The sequence below is a fragment of the Littorina saxatilis genome, linkage group LG7, assembly GCF_037325665.1.
Source record: "Littorina saxatilis isolate snail1 linkage group LG7, US_GU_Lsax_2.0, whole genome shotgun sequence".
Taxonomy (NCBI): domain Eukaryota; kingdom Metazoa; phylum Mollusca; class Gastropoda; order Littorinimorpha; family Littorinidae; genus Littorina; species Littorina saxatilis.
The window spans coordinates 41873321-41896265 of NC_090251.1; the positions used below are offsets into that span (position 1 = coordinate 41873321).

General features: G+C 42.8%; 1 protein-coding gene and 1 non-coding gene across 2 annotated transcripts in view; one reads left to right on the forward strand and one right to left on the reverse strand.

The window, feature by feature from the left end:
• Positions 1 to 864: 864 nt before the first annotated feature.
• Positions 865 to 22945, forward strand: part of LOC138971488 (uncharacterized) — a 65548-nt gene continuing 43467 nt past the window's right edge. The window contains exon 1 of the mRNA XM_070344225.1: positions 865 to 951. The gene's annotated coding sequence lies outside the window, so the exon portion shown is untranslated. The remainder of the gene's footprint in view (positions 952 to 22945) is intronic.
• Positions 20840 to 20912, reverse strand: Trnat-agu (transfer RNA threonine (anticodon AGU)). The gene has a single exon. It is a non-coding gene; the product is annotated as a tRNA-Thr (tRNA).

The following is a 22945-nucleotide window of genomic DNA, read 5'->3' on the forward strand; positions in this document are numbered from 1 at the left end:
GAGTAAGATCACTTTTACCTCTTCTTATGCCATTTTTTTTAAATGGGGCTAATAGTACGTTTTGTAGGACTGTGAAAAAATGTCATGCCGGGTTTAAGTATTTATTTTATTTTATATACGATCCTATGTGGACTCTGCTTTGCATTGTGTCATTTTTACGCTAAGATCGCACGGATGCTCCAGGAATTATATTCATGCAAATTGAGAAACTGATCTAATATAGACTACGAAAACGTCATTTTATTACGCTTTTTCGAGCCTTATCGAAAAGACACGTTACAATAAATCTAATACAAACACATCATTACAACAAACGTAAACCATGGATTTACACCACTTACAAAATAGGTCCTATGATTGTAATTGATCGGTCAGATACCTCATTCAATTACCCAACCCCCGTGTATATGACTCTTTGCATGTCATCATATTCAACATTCTGTATCATAAAGTCTGTCCGATTGATTTCTCCAATTCTCGTCTAAACTGCAAACAGGGTCCAGGGTCACAGGTTTCATGTTTAAAGGGAGATAACAACTTTTCAAAGAGACTCAGCCGTGATTGTTTCCCCTGTTTCGCTTTGGCACATCACTTCACTTCTTCAGTGCTCTGGAATAGGTTTCCTCTTCTACACATTAGTAGAAAACTTAAAACGAAAAAACTGCATGTAAAACATTTTGCGGCAATGGACACCGTACCGCATTCTGATGCACCGTACCGCCGCAAACCAGACAATGTGTCGAAATCTTGTTCGAAATGGTTCATGCTGAAATGGGGTCAAGGCGAATGTCATCGAGCACTTGTCGACAAAGTTGAAGGTCGTCTAAAAGTGACGTCATTTCCTAACCAAAATGGCGGCCGCGTTTCCAGGCTGCGTGTAAACAGAAGTGGAATGTGAATACCTTTGAATATGTGCAACATGAATTTTTGATGATCCAAACCGCGCGAAAGGTAAGTTTGTCAAACTTTTTCTCTGCATTGATCTGTGATCTTTCTGAACTCGTCATCTATGTAGATTATAATTAGGCTGTGGTAGTAACAAGGATAACAACAGTTTCAATCGAGGCGTGTAACATGCACGAACATAACACAGAACAGAACAGGAAAAACATAACATCTTACAAAACGGTCACCAAGTTGACTTTTTACTACAAGGTGGTTGAGGGGCTGGTGCCGGCGTGACGTTTTCATCTTTCGCCGTGTTGATATTTCCGCTTCTCGGCCTCGTTGATCTAGTATAAACCGACTCTACACTGAACAAAAAAACACCCTTCGATAGTACTGATGAGCGACCTTGTGTACCTTACATTCATGGGGCCAAATTTGTTCAACCAATTTGTTTTATTTAACTTAGAAATTTGATTCATCCTAAAATGTTTTTATTCTTACTCAAGGGACGTAAACACTCAGTACAAGTTTTCGAAGAATTCGATTTTGGGGGTGAAATCTATTAAATTTTACCACCAATTTTCTTCACATGCAAGAAACTGACATGCTTTTCGTCCATAAATAATTTCACTTCTTAATTTTACCAGGAAACAACATTTCAGTCTTGAGTATATGTCGAGGGGGAAATATGTACACAGGCGAAAGATGAAATCGTGACACCGGCAATGCCTCCAGACAAATTCCTGACCCCTCAACGTGCTGGCCGCATGATTCGACCCAGAAGACAAACAGCAGACTACGTTGGTAGCAACCCCATAGACAATTACATAAAAAAAAACAACAGGTGTTTCGCTGTACCACGCTGCAACACCGAACAATACAGACAGTCGTTCTTTCCACGATCCACAATAGAGTGGAATCACCTGGACAACATAGTTGTCCACTCAGACTCTACTGAGGCATTCAAGTCGGCGCTAACCACCAGCCGCCGCTAGACGACGTCGCTGCGCACACCCACCCGTCGCGCCAAAGCCAGCAATCTGGATGCTAGCGACGTACCCTACAGATACAGAAGCAATGTGTTCTTTTTCTCAAGATTTAGTTTGTGCGGGTAAAACGTTAACGCAGTAAGAAATACATGTTGAGTACAGCTTTGCAGCCATGGGTCCTGTTGTTTTCAGTGGATCAGGGGGTCATTTCACCGGCTTGTATGTAGTAGTTGTAGTAGCAGTAGTAGGGACTGGAAATTGGTTTCCATAAGCCTCGTGGCTTTTCAAATTAATTGTAGGTCAATCATATATGTAACATGCTCAAAATCGTTTCCTCAATATCAATCATCATACAAATTAAGTGACTCAACAGGTTAATTTCTATCACAGTTAAGATGGTTTCACAGTTTCATGCATTTAGAGGTGTAAACATACATCATACATACATTCAGACATACAGAAAGACAACCACACACACGCACAAATGCACACCCACACAAATACATCCCCCCCTCACACACACATTTGTAGCAGACACACACACACACACACCCACACACACATTTGTAACATACACACATACAATCACACTCATAGACACACACACACACACACACACACACACACACACACACACACACACACATATATACACTCACACGCTTGTAACAGACACACAAACACACCCACACACTCACTCACTTACACACGTACACACACACACACACACACACACACAGAATATATATTTTTTCCCTGAGAGAAAAAATTCCTTTTGTTAAATACATGTACATAGTAGCATTGAACTGGCATTTTGTTCAGTGTATTGGTCTGTACAAGTTACCAGTACTTCACTACACAAAGACTAAAGGTCCAATAAACGAATAATGCTTATCAAGTATCAGGCATGTGCCGATCCCAGTATAGCACCATTCAAGTTATGTTTCTATGAGTGTTCAGTGAGAGATCTGTAAATATAGAAGTGAGTCATTCAGGTAATCAAAGACATTTCTGTGTGATCAACATCTCCCAGGTAGCCCTAATCAGAAATATAGTTGCCTCCTGCAGAGCAAGGCGCAGAAACTGAAAAAGTCTCAGTAGGTAATGTTAAAAATAGAATGCGGCAGTTATGTGTCAACAGCTTCGACTAGGTGTAAGTTCAGGGCAGAACACATTCACTAATAGGCAGAGAGGTAGAGAAACATACAGAAACATAGACAGATACACACACACACACACACACACACACACACACACACACACACACACACACGCGCGCGGGGTGGGGTGGGGTGGGGTGGGCTGGGGGGCGGGGGTGGTGTTCCACTGTGCACAGTGACTGTACATGATTATTACTGCACTGCTGATATATTTTAGTTTTGACAAGGGAGATGAAAGGCAGCTATGGTATGTGATAACTAATATAAGCTGTCTCCAGTAAAATCACTCTAAAGCCCTTGGTAGGTGATAAGAGGGATTTACTTGTCGTTTGCAGGAGCCCTACTATGCATGGGTATTTTGCCAATAATACAGTTCATCTCACTGCCTTCCCTTTATCATGTGCTACAGTAAGCCATCAAGACAAGGACAGTGGATCTTTATTGTAATACCCCCCGATTTATGACTTACCCCATTTTATAACCTGTTACATTACTCTGTTCATTTCAGCTGTAAATATACCTTCATTTTAAGACTTCCTCCTTTTTCATATCTGATTTTCTTGACTTTTTATGCATATGAATAGACCTGCAGAAGTAAAGTCACATAAACAGAAACGTGAACAGTAAAACAGACAGACAGGCCGACAGCAGTCAGACCATAGCTATAAACAGATCTATGGTCAGACACACACACACACACACAAACACACACACACACAAACACACACACACACAAACACACACAAACACACACACAAACACACACACACACACACACACACACACACACACAAGGGGGGGGGGGTGTCCACTGCACTAACTTGCAACGCAGTCCTCTTTTTTTCCACCAACTCAGGGAAAGTTAATGGCCCGATAATGTGTGCACAAATGGCCACACAGGGACTGAAGATTAATGCTGGTTTCCCAGTGTAGGATTGGGAGGTTAATGCACTTGAGTTTGGGAAGTTAACTTTCTCTGCCTAGGTTGTAAGTCCCACTGTGTTCATGAGTCTCCCCGTATGAAACCAAACTAGGCCGATGTGATTCTTAAAAAAAAGGAAAGGCCTTTGTCAGTCTTTGCCAAGCTACCCAGAAACAGATCACTCGATCGATCAGAACTTTATTTTTCGTAGTTAGCCTAAATAAGCGAAGGGGGGACACGATGAAAGTTAAAGTAAAACCTGAAAGGAGGGGTACGAGAGGGGGGTTGCAGGGGGCAGGGTAGGCGCAATGAAAAGTCTAGCTGTGTGTGTGTGGTGTGTGGTGTGTGTGTGGGGGGGAGTGTGTGTGTGTGTGTGTGTGCCTATGTGTGTATGTGTGTGTGCGTGTGTGTGTGTGTGAGAGAGAGAGAGAGAGAGTGAGTGAGTGAGTGAGTGAGTGAGAGAGAGAGAGAAAGACAGAGAGAGAGACAGACAGATAGACAGACAGACAGGTTGTCTGTAACACCTTAAAACTGAACCAACTTCAACCGTTTTATCCTTCAGTGTACATGTGCATTAACCTCGGCGGGTTGCAAAAATTAATCCTCACGTTCCAGCTGTCTTCGATTAGAAAATCTCAAGTGTAATTTTTTTCTCTCCCTCTCTGTCAGCGGACAAAGCATTTTCTATGTTGACTGAAAGTAAAGACAGAATGTAATATTTGCAAATCAGGGCAAATAGAATACAGATGTTAGTATACTATAGTGCATTCCGTGGATGTTGTATGACCATACTTTTCAGTAGATCCAGCAGTTGAAGCAGCCCTGTCTTTGTCTCGCATGTATAGAGGGGTACGTGGGTTGGGGGTGGGGGATCGGGTTTAGGGTGGGGTGAGGCAACGGACAGTTTAAGGTACGTGTAATTAACTCTTTCTTACTACTCCTCAGGGGTAATTCCTTGTGCGAGACTAACACTTTTGAAACGACCAACCACGAATTTGCGCGTTTGCTAATGTAATGATTGTGGTTTGTATGTTTGTATGTACCCCAGGCAGGAGGGTGACATTCCCTGGAACGCAGCCAGGAAAAGAAGTTACAAGTGTGTACAAACTGATACGTCACGACCAACATATTGGGTTTTCTCAGTCGGATTTGGGAATGTCAGGTGTTACAGTGTCAACATTAGCCTGCGTGCGCAGATACCCGCAATTCTGCGATGGTGTTAGCTGGAACGGGTGACCCAATGCGTACATGTGCACACAGCAAATTTGGGGAATGTAGACTGTACAAGTTGTCAATATTATGAACATGGATAGGCCTGCCCTTAATTCAGTGATCGTGTGGAAGTATTGTAAATACGGCCAGGTGGACGACTTTCTCCCGAGTTTAAAATGATGAGCAACACGTTTAGTGTGTCCAATTTTACGTGCTTGTTCTAACACTAGGGTTCGTGTCAGTACGGGAGAGATCATGATTATTATGCTTTGACAAACATAGACAACAGAGAGAGAGAGAGGGAGAAAGAGAGAAAGAGAGAGAGAGAGAGAGAGAGAGAGAGAGGGAGAGAGACAGAAAAAGAGAGAGAGAGAGAGAGAGAGAGAGAGAGAGAGAGAGAGAGAGAGAGAGAGAGGCTGGGGTTGTACGATGCATGAGAGCCATCCGTGATTATTATGACAAACATAGGCAACAGAGAGAGAGAGAGAGAGATGAAGAAAAGAGAGAGAGAGAGATGAAGAAAAGAGAGACAGAGAGAAAGAGAGAGAGAGAGAGAGGGAGAGAGGGAGAGACAGAGAGAGAGAGAGAGAGAGAGAGAGAGAGAGAGAGAGAGAGAGAGAGAGAGAGAGAGAGAGAGAGAGAGAGAGAGAGAGAGAGGCTGGGGGTTGTACGATGCATGAGAGCCATCCTCTTCCTCATCTTTCGGCACGGGGTTTATTTGTTTGTTTGTTTGTTTGCTTAACGCCCAGCCGACCACGAAGGGCCATATCAGGGCGGTGCTGCTTTGACATTCAACGTGCGCCACACACAAGCCAGAAGACGCAGCACAGGCTTCGTGTCTCACCCAGTCACATTATTCTGACACCGGACCAACCAGTCCTAGCACTAACCCCATAATGCCAGACGCCAGGCGGAGCAGCCACTAGATTGCCAATCAGTTTTAAAGTCTTAGGTATGACCCGGCCGGGCTCCGAACCCACGACCTCCCGATCACGGGGCGGACGCCTTACCACTAGGCCAACCGTACCGGTCTTCGGGACGGGTGGGACTGACGCTGGTTCTGCTCCTCCCCCTCCATCCCCTCTCTTCTCACAGTTTTGAAGGTTCTGTCTACGTTCAATCGCTCCTTCTTCTGTCTCCGTCTTTTCTACCCCCCCTTAAAACCTGGCAGTCTTAAGTTCTGTTCTTCAGTGTTTCCCCCTTTGTTCCTCCGTATTTCCTTAGGCCAACCGTTATAAACTGGCTCTCTGTTGCACTTGAGCCGCAGTATTATCCGCCCCCCCCCCCACACACACACACACAAACAGAAAAAAAAGGAAAGCTGGCTTTGTGCATTTTCTTCAATATCAAGCTCACACAGTTTTATTCTGATCAGTTTTTCTTTTTTCCTTTTTTTGTGGTTCAGATTTACATATTCGTGCAGTTGTATAAGACTGTCATTGACACATGTCTGGGTGTTTGTGAGGACTCTGACTCGTTGCCAAACAGCTGTGGAGAACCGAGTTTGAAACCACGGCTGAAAAGGGCTTTATTCTAACACGGGCCTGCCACTCTGTTTTCAGGGACACAGCAGAATATTATATTAGAAGAAGAATAAAAACAGCAGTCAACCCCAGGGCTGAATGTAAGGGGGGGGGGGGGGGTCATGGGTTTTGGATGCCCCCCCCCTCCCTCTTATACGACAAATGTAACTTTTTTCCCCAAGGAGAGACCCCAACATACCCTAACTTTCAACAGCTTCTGGGGGGCAAGACCCCCTCGCGTGGCTGCCCCTGTACCCCTGTACCCCTGTCTCATTTGGGAAGCCCCTCCCTCTTATACACTAGGTCCAGCTCTTAACCCATACCGAAACACCCCACAACCCTCAGCTATTCATCACTGCACCCATCACAGCCCAAACCCTTTCAACAATTAAATTGTTTGCCCTCCTGAGCCAATGTTAGAAAATGGTTTCTACGCAAGGTTTTATTAATGTTGTGTGATTTTATAAGGCATGCATTCGGCGGTTTATTGAAGAAAGTGTTTTCCTTTAGTAAGGTTACGCTATTATGAAGACCCCAAAAAGGAACTGTTTTGGAACTTCATTAATGTCCATCCAACGAATATCCTTAAAGGCACAGTGCAGCTCACAGCCTTCGTTTTGCGTTTTTGTTGCAGCTGAGTGCATTTACAGTTCAAAAATCCTTTCAGTTTCCCCAGAACACCTCTATAAAATCACAAAGAAGCTATCCTAACAATTTGAAACTGTAAATATTGCCGAAAAGTACTATAATTGGGAGAGGTACTTAGGGATCTCTGGGCTGCCTACTGCATTTGCCGGGTTTGGCAGACCCTTGATTTTTTACCCCCTATGGTAGTAAAACAAACCCAAAACTACCCAACGACGACATCTGTGAAGCTCGACAGTTTCTTGTTCACGCGAGTGCATAAATTAACCTAGTTATTACGTGGTGTTTGGTCGGAGTTCGATTCAACTGAGTGATTCCGGCCTCCATTTTTGTTTTACACAAACTCATGATGACGTCTGACATAGTTTGCTAGTGACGTGTCTTTTTGTGCATGATGTGGTGATCTAGCTGATCTAAATTTAGATCCAAAAATAGGCCAAGACCAGCCGGGTCCGAGTACGAAATTAATTCGTAAAAAAATTGCAGTTCTTGACTCTTTGGGTGCAAGTCAATGAAACTTGGTAGTTCTTCTAACGGATAGCTGCCTGAGGTATGACTGAAAGCTCCAGGGGCTCCGTGCACCTGGATTTGACAAGTTCAGTACCTTTAAAACTGTCAGTGTACCATGATAATTATAAATGAGAAAGAAAGCGACGGTGTATGTTGTTTTTTGCTGTGAATCAGTGGGCTTTTACGAATACCAGCATGTATAAGTCAATGAACAAATTATCCCTATAAATATTCTGTTCGGATTAGTTTGACTCTCTCATGAACTTTTCACGTTCTTCTTAGTGCGTTCAAGACTGTGACTTTCTTTACATTATAGCAACCTTTTCGGGCAATAAGTTGGTGGCCGTTCGTGTTGACGAAACTAACGAAAACAGTAAGTAGCACGTTATGAATATGCAGGATACATTTCAAGTAACAAGTCGAAATGTCTGGCAATATGAATGCCCGCATTTGGCATTGGAAGTCTTTCTGACTGGCTTTGTGTCCAGCACTCTCGATGTCGCTGTATATTTCTGCGTCAATCTTTCTCTTTGTCAAGCCTGCCATTAATTCGGCGACTTCACGAATCTCGCGGCACGAAACTTTGGCACTGAATTTTCGGCAAAAAGATTTCGCAAAATCTTCGCAAAGTCAACTTTGGCCTCAATTGTTTGTTTGTTTGGTTAACGCCAAGCCGACCACGAAGGGCCATATCAGGGCGGTGCTGGGGGGGGGGGGGGGGGGGGGGGATAAGAAAAGAAATGGAAAGCTGACTGACTGACTTGATGGCCTTCCGTTTTCTTTTGATTTTTGTGAAGTGTGACATATTTTTTGTGAAATATCTTTTTTTTCTTTTTTCTTTTAGGTGCATTTTTAGTTTGTGTTCGTAAGACTGTTTTGTTTGATAGTGGGTGTGTGTTAAGTAGACACTCCTCTAGCATTTCCTCTAAATATTATTGTTGTTCTTTAGACGGGCGCTGTGGCGGGGTGGTAAGACGTCGGCCTCTTAATCGGAAGGTCGAGGGTTCGAATCCCGGCCGCGGCCGCCTGGTGGGTTAAGTGTGGAGATTTTTCCGATCTCCCAGGTCAACTTATGTGCAGACCTGCTAGTGGCTTATCCCCCTTCGTGTGTACACGCAAGCACAAGACCAAGTGCGCACGGAAAAGATCCTGTAATCCATGTCAGAGTTCGGTGGGTTATAGAAACACGAAAATACCCAGCATGCTTCCTCCGAAAGCGGCACATGGCTGCCTAAATGGCGGGGTAAAAACGGTCATACACGTAAAATTCCACTCGTGCAAAAACACGAGTGTACGTGGGAGTTTCAGCCCACGAACGCAGAAGAAGAAGAATTGTTGTTCTTTTACTCTTTAAAAAGTATGACATATATATATATATGCTTTTGTTACTTAATATTTTCGTTGGTGAAAGCAGATCCTCTACTGTCTCTAGTAAGGTGTGCATGGGGAGATTTTAAAAAATTTTTGGGGGAAGTTCTGTGAACACCTATACGTCATTGTAATTGTCACTTCACCTGTACTGTTTTCTTCCCTAACCCCATTTCACAACCATCGTGACGAATGTCGCATGCAGACCAACAACATTGATTTCTCTGCCAGCTCTGACCCATAACGCGCGCCAACGGCCGATGCATACAGCTTTCCACATGTGTGACCAACGCTGAGGCACACTTCGTCGGACCCATATCACCTGCGAGTACAGACTGACCTAATCTGAGTGGGAGTTTACGCGCTGTACCTGGGGGTGCCTATGTGACAAAGACATTTCAACGTTTGGCGTTCTGCCAGGGTCTGTTATGGTGCGCTGTAGAGTTCCTGGCTCGGGTCCCGGGCGTACAAGGACAAAGTCTCAACTATTTTCTCACTCATAAAAACCACGTAGGTGCGAGAGTGAACAACGTTGAGGAAACAGCTGATCGGCTATACCATATACGCACACACACACACAGAGGGCAAGAGATATTGACTGATTGATCTTCGAGAAAAATCGAATTTTGACTTTGTAAAAAAATCGTTTCAGATTTCTTTGTGTAGGATGCTGGTGACGAGAACATGAACTGATTTGAAAGTTTGTTGTTGTTTAATTTCTGGAGAGAAGAATAGAGTTGTTGGAGTCTTTGACTGTTGAACTTTTTGTGTTGATAGCCTGAAAGGCGAATTTTCAGCTCAGAACAATTCAGATGTGCATTTTCAAGGCAAACACTATTGCACACAAAGAAATTAACGATTGCGGAACTGCTTTGTTTCTCCCGTGCTGATACACTGTACGGCACACTCAAATAACTTTTGAAAGGAAGTGATGGAAGTCAACACATTCAGATAGTGCTGTTTTCCTGGTAAGTTTATTTTGTTTTACTTTATGATTTAATATTTTGTCTCCCTTGGCCTTGTTTTGGATTTATATTTTGTTAATTGATTAGCAAGGTCACAGCAGCGCGTTGTAAACAAATAGACCACATGCATTGTGAACGTGATAACAGTATTACCTTTGTATGTTTTGCTGAACGTGTCTGTGACTTACTTTTCTTTCACAAGTGTGAGAAAGGAGTGCAGTTTTTCTAGATGGTATCGCTTGATATTGCCATTTTCTATCTTCTGTGCAAGATTTGATCAGACGTGTTGGGGTGTTCTTTTGTTTGTTTGGTAGTTTTGTTTTTGTTCTTAGTTAAGCGGAAGTCCCCATGTATTAGTGGCCTTTTGTTCCAGAGGCGTTCTCAGTTTAGAGACTCATTAAAGACTGCTATTCTTGATGAACATAAAACTCGGAAAAATGATGCGTGAAACAGTTTTTGGGTTACCAGTATTTTTTCACTCGATCATTTCTAGAACTATTGGGAGCTTACTAATATTCAGTTCTCTACCTTGAATTGTCGCTTTTTTGCCTTTGTTTCTTTTGTCTTATTTCTGCCTTACCAGTCCTTTCACCTATATTTCCTTCCAAGAAAACTCTCCCTATTATTCCCTGCAGTTTTCCAATTCTTTTCTTGTTGTCTTATTTCTACCTGACTGGATCCATCACCTTTATTTCACTTACCAAAAGTCTTCTTTTCCACATCCTTATTTCTCTGCACCCCGCATGTCGTATGAGGCGACTAACGGATTCTGTTTCTCCTTTAACCCTTGTTAAGTGGTTCTTGTATAGAATATAGTCAATGTTTGTAAAGATTTTAGTCAAGCAGTATGTAAGAAATGTTTAGTCCTTTGTACTGGAAACTTGCATTCTCCCAGTAAGGTCATATATTGTACTACGTTGCAAGCCCCTGGAGCAATTTTTTGATTAGTGCTTTTGTGAACAAGAAACACTTAACAAGTGGCTCTATCCCATCTCCCCCTTTCCCCTATCCCATCTCCCCCCTTTCCCTCGTCGCGATATAACCTTCGTGGTTGAAAACGACGTTAAACACCAAATAAAGAAAGAAAAAAAAAACAACGGAAAATTGATGATAGAAAAGCCATTATGGCATTAAAAACGGTCAAGAGTTGACTGTTTTCTTCTTCTGCAATGGAGAGCAAGGACTGAAATGACTCTGCAAGTTTCCTCGCTATCCCAAAAGGGGAAAAATCAATATCGATCAGTTCGTTTTCCTGCTTCCACCCTTTTACCCTTGGGGTCTGCTAGATGTTTATTTTTTCCCTCGTGCCTAACTCTCGGCTGATTCCTGTTGGGTGTGTGTGGTTTTTTTCCCTCAGAGAATAATGTTTTCCGATCATGGCACTTGCTGTCGTCAAATATGATCTGTGTTTTTTTGTTGGAAACGTGTGACGTGTGTAGACTCCTGGAACTGAATAGTTGTTGACGAAGGGGAGGAACCACGTGTAGATGCACACACAAACAGAGAGAGAGAGAGAGAGAGAGAGAGAGAGAGAGAGAGAGAGAGAGAGAGAGAGAGAGAGAGAGAGAGAGAGAGAGAGAGAGAGAGAGAGAGAGAGAGAGTGAGTGAGTGAGTGAGAGTGAGTGAGTGAGTGAGTGAGTGAGTGAGTGAGTGAGTGAGTGAGTGAGTGAGTGAGTGAGTGTTCACATAAACATCCACACGTATAATCAATCATAAGCGCTCGCCCGCATGTACATACACACACACACACACACACACACACACACACACACACACACACACACGCACACAGACACACACAGACAGACACACACAGAGGAAAGACAGACAGACAGACAGATACACACACACACGCACGCACGCACACACACACACACACACACACACACACACACACAAACACACACACACACACACACACACACACACACACATGACTGTTTGGCGAATATGTCTACAAGACAATGCTGGTTAATGTTTGAAATATGTAAAACTTTTCAAAGTTTAGATTGTAAATGACGTCAAGAATCCCCCCTGTCTCTGTTTTACAAGATGAATACCGTTGTTTGGTAATCATAGTCTGTTTTCTGTTGATCTTTTTTTAGTTTTTAATCTTCACTGCTGATTAACAATACTATTGTATACTTATTTATATATTTTTTTGGTTTCTCTTGGTTTATACAGTGTTTCATCTGAAGGCCTATCAACCCCCCCCCCCACCCCCGACCCTAGTAGATAACCGAATTAGGAAGACCACTATGTTCCACTCAATATGTTATGTTAGTTCACTTACATTCTACTTGTTATGTTAGTGTGGTATACCCCTCGGGGAGCCAGGGCCCGGAAAGTCGTTGACATTAGTTCTTCATTGCTGATTTGTAAATGTAAGTCTTTCATGTTTTGGCTTTGTGTAATCGCTCTATCGTCGTAAGAAGCGAAAAACAAACGGTATGTTTTCGAAGAATGGTAGTTCTGGATGTTTGAGCATTGGCATATATAAATAACACGTTCTTGTATGTGTGTGTGTGTGTTTTGTTTTTGTTCCATTTTTGTACAAATATAATTTTCTTTTGTTATTGATCGTATGGAGTTCGAGGTTGGTTTTTCTGTTCTGCCTTTGCTGTCACATTTTCAGCAGCTTTTATTAACAACCCCCCCCCCCCCCCCCCCCGAAAGTACAGACTGTAAACATTAGTCATTTTCTGCATACGTCATCAAACATGGTGTATGTAGAGGTTACATGCCGAGTCTCAGTGATTATTAAAAATAATGGTCGAAGTTGGCGGATCATGAAAAATGCGAGCTTCAGCGAGCTTTTTCATGACCGCGAACTGAGACCATTATTTTTAATAATCACTGAGACGAGGTGTGTAACCTCTTTATTCCTCCTTTCTTCAGTTATTCAAAGAAAACAGGAGTTTTTGTGCGAAAGTTTGATCGAATCCGAATCACTCAACCAGTCAACCTGCGCAGGCGATCGATTAATGCGCGGTTGTATAGTTCCGTGCAAATCATTCCATTCTGTTAACACTTCTTGTCAGTTTCCCTGTTTTAGACTAAAATCAAGTACACAGATATGCTGTTATTCTGCTGTGGCGGTAAAGGCAGATATTGTGTGTTCTGTTTATGTTTTAGTATCGTTTAGGAAAATGTTCTTTCGTCAAATGGGACTAGCAGACGAACTTTTGCACCCGTGTTCCAACGTTAATTACTGTATGAAGTTCAGTTTTCTGGGGAAAATAGTGTATGAAACCGCTTTATGTTGTTTAAATTGATGAGATGTGTGCATTTGGTTGCGTGTGATCTGTTTATAAAATGAAATATTGTTGAAAACTGACCGTCGGATTGCAGTCAGTGTTGTCGAAGAAACTGCGTTAAAAGAAGGGGAACTACTCTTGTCGGCAAGAGTATGAGTTACTTGCCTTGGGAATTTGCTTGTGATGAACGGTGTGTGCACGGCAGATCTAGACTCAGAAAACAACCTAACTCATGGATTTTATATGGAGATTCATGTGTTCAGGCCTGTAGTTGTTAATTTAAATGCGGTATGTTTGTATTGTTTGCTCCAGAGATGTATATTTCGTACGTATAGAGCGTTCGGAACTTTTCAGTCGCAAAAGTAGTACCAAAACAGAACAGCTTCTCAACCCATTGCACTATCGAGGATTCAGGCTGTTGCTGGCTCGTTATTTGTTTGGTTGCTGGGTCATTATCGAAAAATAACTAGCTCTACAAGTTTACAGAGGTAAAGAAGCAGAGGGGGGAATAAGTGTGTATATATAAGGGGGGGAAATGAGACAAAAGACGAAGAGTAATGTCTGCTAATCGCCGATACTTGGAAATATAGTTTCTGTGCTGTCGAACAAAACTGTCAAGACCGGTCAATTTCTAGCAGTTAATTCACATATTGGCAGTAATTATGAATAAGAAGAAGAAGAAAAAGAAGAAGAAGATACGTGCTTTTCGGGAAAAATCAAAACAAAAACACTGTGAAACCAAAGTGCACTTAACGTCAGTGTCACGCCGGTTAGGTCCTGTGCCAAAAGTGAGACACCGAATTTGTGACTTTGTGCTAGAAACTGTGATTATTTTGCTGGAGCTCGGTCATTAGTTAGTCGATAATTGATGGGTGTGATAGTCGCTTTTGGCAGCTTCCTGTGCCAAAAGGACTTAGTATAGAGAGCTATATATAGAGCTGTTTCGATTTGTGTAGTATCTGACGTAAATATTGCATCAGCCATCGCAATGGTCAAACTCACATGTTGACGTATCGTACAATTTTGCAGATACATACGGACGAACATCGTGTAAAAGACAAGTACACAAACGGTATTTGTGCACATATGAAGGAATGTAAGCTTAGCACACAATGCACAACTGAACAATAGATACACGAACGGGCAGCCTGTATTTAGGCTATATACGAGGCCTAACGCCAGACAGACAGATAAACGGACAGACTATAAGCAGACAAAGAAACAAAATGTCTCTTTAAAAGTTTCTTCACGCTAAAACAAACAAAACACACTCAAAATCACACTTTCACCCTCAAAAGAACATCACCACACAAATGACCACAAGCAGTCATTTCTGAATAACTTGGTCAGTGGGTCAAATGATTGGGGGCTATTCTTGTCGACCGAAGATCATGAGCTTAACACGCAGACTCAGGCAAAATACCTGATTGCATCGATCTCCATATTTCCTGCCATTTTGTTCGTTAGATGACGGGACAGGAGATTAAATTGTTGGGCCCATCAGACGACAGGGGTCCCATAGAGCGATCGGTTTTCTGCTTGCGGCTATTTTTGACTGTGGACATGATGAAGTTTACATCACTTGTATTCGCCAGCGTGTTCGTGGAAATTGCAGTAAAAGTGATGTGCAGGACGAAAGCGTTACAGGTACAATAGACGTTTTTCGGTAATAACTCTGTCAGGATTTTCGGCGGTCTTAAGGAGTAGGAGCCCCTGTACCGCAGACAGGTTTTACCACGCACACACACACACACACACACTCACACTCTCTCTCTCGCTCTCTCACTCCAGTCTAACACGAGTAGAGTCCTTATATATATGTTTCCAATCGAGGTATGTAACCTTTTGATGACCGGCACGGTTGGCCTAGTGGTAAGGCGTCCGCCCCGTGATCGGGAGGTCGTGGGTTCGAACCCCGGCCGGGTCAAACCTAAGACTTTAAAATTGGCAATCTAGTGGCTGCTCTGGCATTATGGGGTTAGTGCTAGGACTGGTTGGTCCGGTGTCAGAATAATGTGACTGGGTGAGACATGAAGCCTGTGCTGCGACTTCTGTCTTGTGTGTGGCGCACGTTATATGTCAAAGCAGCACCGCCCTGATATGGCCCTTCGTGGTCGGCTGGGCGTTAAACAAACAAACAAACAAACAAACAAACAAACAAACAAACCTTTTGATGGAATTTAGGTTAGTTTTCTTACACAATATATGACCTTCTTCTAAAGTGGGATCAGTCTGCTGAGTTCATCAATGTGGTTAAAACCCGTTCGCGATTTTTTTTCTCTCCTTCAAAAAAGTGAGTTAATTAGGATCCCACGCTAATTGGGGTCGTAATCCTGTTCACGTTTAGACTTTCACACTCCTAAGTTAGTGTAGGCTGTAAATTTGAATCCTTCTTTTCCTACTTTCCTTTGACATTTCTTTGTGATTTTTTTGTAGCCGTCGTTTTTTCGTCTCTCTCTTTCTGTAGTACATACTTGAGTGGGTGATGGCTACATTATCCCCCCCCCCCCCCCAATTACTGGTACATGTATTTCGTTTGCCGTCCTGGAGTGACTCAGGACTTGTAAAAGGTCAGTGGTTAACTCGTCTGGAATTTTGATTAGTGTGTTGTGCTCGTTTCAGTTTTGCTGGGTTTTGTTTCTCCGTATCTCATTGTCTGGTTGTTTGTACATTTTCGTCGTCGTTTTTCTCATCCGTCTGTCTTTTCTCCCGTTCGTCCGTCTGTCTGTCTGTCTGTCTGTCTGTCTGTCAGCAACTAACTATTTGTCCCTGTCTCTCTGTCTCTGTTTCTGTCTCTGTCTGTCTGTCTGTCTGTCTGTCTCTCTCTCTCTCTCTCTCTCTCTCTCTCTCTCTCTCTCTCTCTCTCTCTCACTAATAAAGAAATTGTCTTTGTCTTTCTCTCTTTGTCTCTCTCTCGCTGTCTCTGTCTCTGGTGATGAAAGTCGCACTTCCATGTTTTGATCCTGTCGGTCGGTCGTGGGCTTTGAGCCAATAGGTCCCGTGTTGGGCAAGGTTAACGTTGGCCTCTATCTCGACCATGTGCTTTGACTAGTGTGACCGACTGATAGGTACAGTTGGGCAAAGCATGGGGAAAAAGCGAACACTGCTTTGTCCAGTACTGAACTTCATGACCAGACTTCACCGATACTGTATATATGTGTGTGATCATAATTATGGGTTACGAATATTGTTAAATAATCTCCGCCGTTCTTGAAGGTTTCGAGGTGATTTTCTTGTCTGAAGATTTTGTTTAAAGTTGAGAAGAGGCGAACTTGTTTTAATTATATGCACTGTAAAAGGAACCGTTTTCTTTTGTCTTCGCGCTTGTGTGTATGTATGTGTGTGTGTGTGTGTGTGTGTGTGTGTGTGTGTGTGTGTGTGTGTGTGTGTGTGTGTGTGTGTGTGTGTGTGTGTGTGTGTGTGCGTGCGTGTGTGTGTGTGTGTGTGTGTGTGTGTGTGTGTATGTGTCTGTGCGCGTGCGCGGGCGCTCTCGCGCGCGTGTGTATGTGTGTGATTTTACCCTCTCCCCCGCCCCCCACCCTTGTGTCCTCTCTGGTAAGCTTTTAACGTTTTTCTTGCGATATAATAGACTGCAACACAGACGCATTTGGTGTGAATTTTTCATTATAGTCATACATCTATTCCTCACTCTCGCCAACTTTGGCCATATGCCAGACATCCATCCAGTCTTGTTTTGTATCGATGTCATGTGAAGTTTGTCACGTGTAGTCCAAGGTTTGTTCATGATCATCTTTCCATCCTGATATCACACATGGAAACATTAACCACCGGGTAGATTTAAAACGGGTGGATGTCCTGCTGCTATATCTGGCCTCTGCTTGACGGGTGGGCTCCATCGATCACGTTAAACGGGGTAGGCTACATTCTGATAGGTAACGTTAAGGGTAGGTTTCTGGGCTGGCTTATCAATATATTGGAGGATTTGCCGTTTTTGTTGGCATTGTATACCTTAGCTTATTTGATTTTAAAGTTGAACAGTTAGTGTCAACAGGGTTGACCTACTTTTCTAAGCCGTTACCTGGTCTGCAAAGAAGTGAAGTTGTTCTTTGTATGAACGCTACTTCAACGTTCTGTGTCACTTTGGGCAGTGCGATTCCCGGCTTTGACTTTTGACAGAACAAAATAATACCGCGTCAGGGGTTTATGATTGGGTTTTGAGAGTGATATTGTAAGTGTTAATAATAATAATAATAATAATAATAAATGAGCATTTATATAGCGCAACATCATAACTTTACAATTATGCTCTTTGCTCTTCGTTAAGAAGTTTATCAGGTGGTCTGGCGAAGAGAGAGAGAGAGAGAGAGAGAGAGAGAGAGAGAGAGAGAGAGAGAGAGAGACAGACAGACAAAGAGAGGGAGAGAGAGAGAGAGAGAGAGAGAGACAGACAGAGAGACAGAGAGACAGAGAGAGAGAGAGAGACAGAGAGATATGTGTGTGTGCTTTGTATGCAATATATTTCCGAAGGATGTTTGTACACAACGTCGTAAATTTGGAGCAACAGCGGGGTTTCTTCTCCTTTATTTGCGTTTGTGTGCTCGTTTGCATAAACCAAACTCATTAGAACCTTTTTTTTAATTTCATGAACTGTGTTCTTTCTTTTTGATCGAAACGAATGAAGTTGTTGGTATTACTCTTATAGTTGTATTACTGCATTCATGTGTGAAAGAAACCAATAAAAGCTTTTTTTCTCTATATTTGAATGAAGCTAATATGATTTAAGATCAATGCTTGAACTTATGACTCGAGTCATTATTGCAGTAGACACAATTAACCACGTGTGGGTGACATCACTCAATGTATATAATACCTGATCCCCGGCTTTCACCACATGTCCCATGATGCGTACAGATTTAACACGACACCTATAATTATCATGAAGGTAAACCAGGTCGAACAAGAGTGCGTGTTAAGTAGGTCCTTAATTTCTTATTTAGGTCAGTATATATGTTTCTTATGTTTCCGTATTCATTTCTAGGTCAGGGAGGTGGGTTTTTTAAGTATTAATGGTGTCTTTGGGGTCAGGTGTGTTTACATACATACTAACCTTTTTCAGAAGGAGATCAAGATGACTTTTGATGTTTCCTCCCGAGATTGCTGATAATACTTACAGTCATTGGTACTGGATCAAGATGGCTTTGGCAGCGCGGGGACGTGAAATTACAAGTTACTATGATCTTGGAGAGTTGTTTATCCTGAGGGAGTTTTATGATGAATGGGAGTCAATATATAGCTCAGGTTCAATTATGCCTATAATGCAAGATCTTTTTTGGTTTTATTCTTCTATTAAGAGAGAGAGAGAGAGAGAGAGAGAGAGAGAGAGAGAGAGAGAGAGAGAGCGAGAGAGAGAGAGAGAGAGGCAGGCAGGCAGGCAGACAGACAGACAGACAGGCAGACAGACAGAGAGTGAGAGAGAGAGACAGACAGAGATAGAGACAGGCAGGCAGACAGACCGAGAGACAGACAGACAGACAGACAGACCGAGAGACAGACAGGCAGGCAGACAGACCGAGAGACAGACAGACAGACAGAGAGAGAGAGAGAGAGAGAGAGAGACAGGCAGGCAAACAGACCGAGAGACAGACAGACAGACAGACAGACAGACAGACAGAGAGAGAGAGGCAGGCAGACAGACAGGCAGGCAGACAGACCGAGAGACAGACAGACAGACAGAGAGAGATGTATGTGCTTTGGACTACTTCTCATCAGACCTAATTTGCATCACACTTCAACACATCTGAAGTATCTCAAATGACACTCAAACAAAACATCGCCTTGATTGATACGCCAAGACATGCACACAATTGTTAGCGGATAAAAAAGGCTGCTCTTCTCTCAAGGACAAACAGAAACACGCAAGCCATAGGCAGATAAAGAGACACCTTTTCTTACTCTTCTCATACCCAAGCTGCAGGTTTCTGACACCCAGTACCTAAATGTATACATACACAGTACAGAACCCGACCTCACTGCACATTCCACGGTGTGACCGTACGTTTAACAGCAGGTGTGGAATCCAGCTAACAATTATTTGTGGAGCTGTGCATGTTCGAACTTGTATCGTATGTCAACTGTGCGTGGCACTGAGCAAAGCGCACCTGTGTAAAGCTTCTGCCTTCTTGCTGACCTGAGCAGACAATCCTCGAACTTTATCAATCTGCTGACCAGTTGCAGACTACTGAGTTGTGATATATTGTTATATGGTTGAGATCCAATAGGATTCTGTGGGGGAATTTGAGTGGTTATGATGTCACGGAGATAGCAGGTACGTGAGGACATTTGGACGTACTGGAGAACACTTGTGACAGTTGTGAATTGTTTGAAGGATACCATATAATGTGTGCGTCTGTGTTTTCTGAAGGCAAGGCCGCCGGGCTGGATGCAGTATCATGGAATCGTACACACATGTATTGACATTCTTTTCAAGGAACTGTCCATGTGCAGTGGTAATAGGTAACACAACACGCACACGCACAAACATGCACACACACACACACGCATATTTTCTGCGCCTGTCCTCTATTTGTTTGCAATCAATAATATTGAGATTCATTGATAGAACCCATCCTCTATTTTTTACAGGTAGACGACTGTGTCAATGCATATCTCTGACCATTATATAGCGACCAGATTTGCGTCGTTTACGGTGAACAAACTATTTAAAATAAACATTACTCTAGCTTCTCATATGCTTAATGTTTACGGCTAGTTAGCGAATCGGGTTTCAGTCTCAGTGACGTGAGATTATGACAGAGGTATGCGCAGGATGCGTCAGCCACTGAGGCTTGCTTTCTTGTTTGATGTCAAACCATCCCAGGATCATGACATTGGTAATGTGGTTTCTTCCCTTTCTAACTCTCCAGTTAAAGATACCACTTTGCGACAGTCCGAAAAGAAATCAGGACACAAGCTTCATTTCAATGTTAACTTTTTTTTTCCCCCTGGTATTGCAAACAGCGACGATGGCCAGATTAAGAATTTCCTCAAAAAAATGCCGATGCTGTCTCGAAGAAAAAGCATTCTTTATAATATTATATCCATTCATGGTGGACTTCAAATAGACCTACATTGCACGCCACAGATTGTGTTCTCCGCCTACAGTCTCTGATTTATCCTTAGTGCATACATGTACATCAGGTTCCAGTCTGAGCCCCAATTCAGTGCTCACATGTGTTTGTTTGTTTGTTTGTGTGATATCAGGGCGGTGCTGCTTTGACATATAACGTGCGCCACACACAAGACAGAAGTCGCAGCACAGGCTTCGTGTCTCACCCAGTCACATTATTCTGACACCGGACCAACCAGTCCTAGCACTAACCCCATAATGCCAGACGCCATGCGGAGCAGCCACTAGATTGCCAATTTTAAAGTCTTAGGTATGACCCGGCCGGGGTTCGAACCCACGACCTCCCGCTCACTGGGCGGACGCCTTACCACTAGGCCACCGTGGTCTCTTATTTTATTAAACAAGTTCATTGACCGAGGGCAACGATTTTCCCACCTCTCGGAACGATTAATAAAAGATAGATATCCACTCGACCGAGACAGATTTCTTTCTGACGGTTTCCATTTTTTCCAGTGCTAGTGTTTATGAGCTTTCATAGTCTGTTTTTATTGACATTATCGATCGAGATGGATGGGATTATTAGATGGCCTGCTGTCGACTATGATATGCGGCGTAAGACTTTAGGTGAGATCAGCAAATGATACTAAAATAACAAATGGAGCATAGGATCATTTGCGAAGCAGATTGCTGTGGTGATAGGTATCATCATAGGGAATACAAATAATATTGGTGTAGAACTTGATTTGCACTGCTTGTTCTTCTTCTTGTCTTTGTCGTCGTCGTCGCCGTCGTCGTCGATTTGTTGTTGTTGTTGTTGTTGTTGTTGTTGTCCGCTCCCGCTCAATCTCGGATTTATCTTTGTTAAACCCAAGGTTTTTGCTCTTTTTACATTTAGTCAAGTTTTGACTAAATGTTTTAACGTAGAGGGGGAATCGAGACGAGGGTCGTGGTGTATGTGTGTGTGTGTGTCTGTCTGTCTGTCTGTCTGTGCGTGTGTGTGTGTGTAGAGCGATTCAGACCAAACTACTGGACCGATCTTTATGAAATTTGACATGAGAGTTCCTGGGAATGATATCCCCGGACGTTGTTTTCTTTTTTTCGATAAATACCTTTGATGACGTCATATCCGGCTTTTTGTAAAAGTTGAGGCGGCACTGTCACACCCTCATTTTTCAATCAAATTGATTGAAATTTTGGCCAAGCAATCTTCGACAAAGGCCGGACTTCGGTATTGCATTTCAGCTTGGTGGCTTAAAAATTAATTAATGACTTTGGTCATTAAAAATCTGAAAATTGTACAAAAAATAATTTGTTTTTAAAACGATCCAAATTTACGTTCATCTTATTCTTCATCATTTTCTGATTCCCAAAACATATAAATATGTTATATTCGGATTAAAAACAAGCTCTGAAAATTAAAAATATAAATATTATTATTAAAATAAAATTTCCGAAATCGATTTAAAAACAATTTCATCTTATTCCTTGTCCGTTCTTGATTCCAAAAACATATAGATGTGATATGTTTGGATTAAAAACACGCTCAAAAAGTTAAAAACAATAGAGATAAAGAAAAGCGTGCTATCTTTCTCAGCGCAACTACTACCCCGCTCTTCTTGTCAATTTCACTGCCTTTGCATCGAGCGGTGGACTGACGATGCTACGAGTATACGCTCTTGCTGTAAAAATGCAATGCGTTCAGTTTCATTCTGTTAGTTCGACAGCTTGACTAAATGTTGTAATTTCGCCTTACGCGACTTGTTTCATCATAGTTTCTTTGTTGCGTTTTGTTTTTCTGAGTTTGCTTTCAGTCTTGCAGTCTCCCTGTCCGCCTATCCGTGCCTACCTGTCTGCCTGTCTGTCGTGACTCTTCACAGAACATACTTTCTCTTTTCCCACCCTGTCGTGACATTGACACTGCTCCGTGTGGTTTGGTGTTGTCTCTCAGGCCAGAGTTAAGAAGGTACAGTCAAACCTGCCCTAAAGACCACCTGTCCAAAAAGACCACCTGCCCATTACGACCACCCCAAAGGATCCCCGACGGTTTTTACGACTATATAAATCACCTGTCTAAAGAGACCACCTGTCTAAAGAGACCACTTTTGCTCAGTTACTTGGTTGGTCTCTTTAGACAGGTTCGACTGTATAATCAATGGCCTGCAGGCAAACTTCAGCAGGCACAAGTCACAAACACATAGTCAGTCACACACGAATCCGGTGAAGATCTATAGCGGAAAAGATGGTATCGGGGTTTTGTTCGAGTGCTTGGGGGCCCTATTAATGCATTGCGGAGACTGTCCTGAATCGAATGCAAATACACGATCGAGCTCCTAGGTTGTATTTTACCGAGTTGTCTGACGGAGTGTGTTATTTCTCGTTCACCATGGGGAACTGTTATGTGTTATGAGTCAGCTAAGAC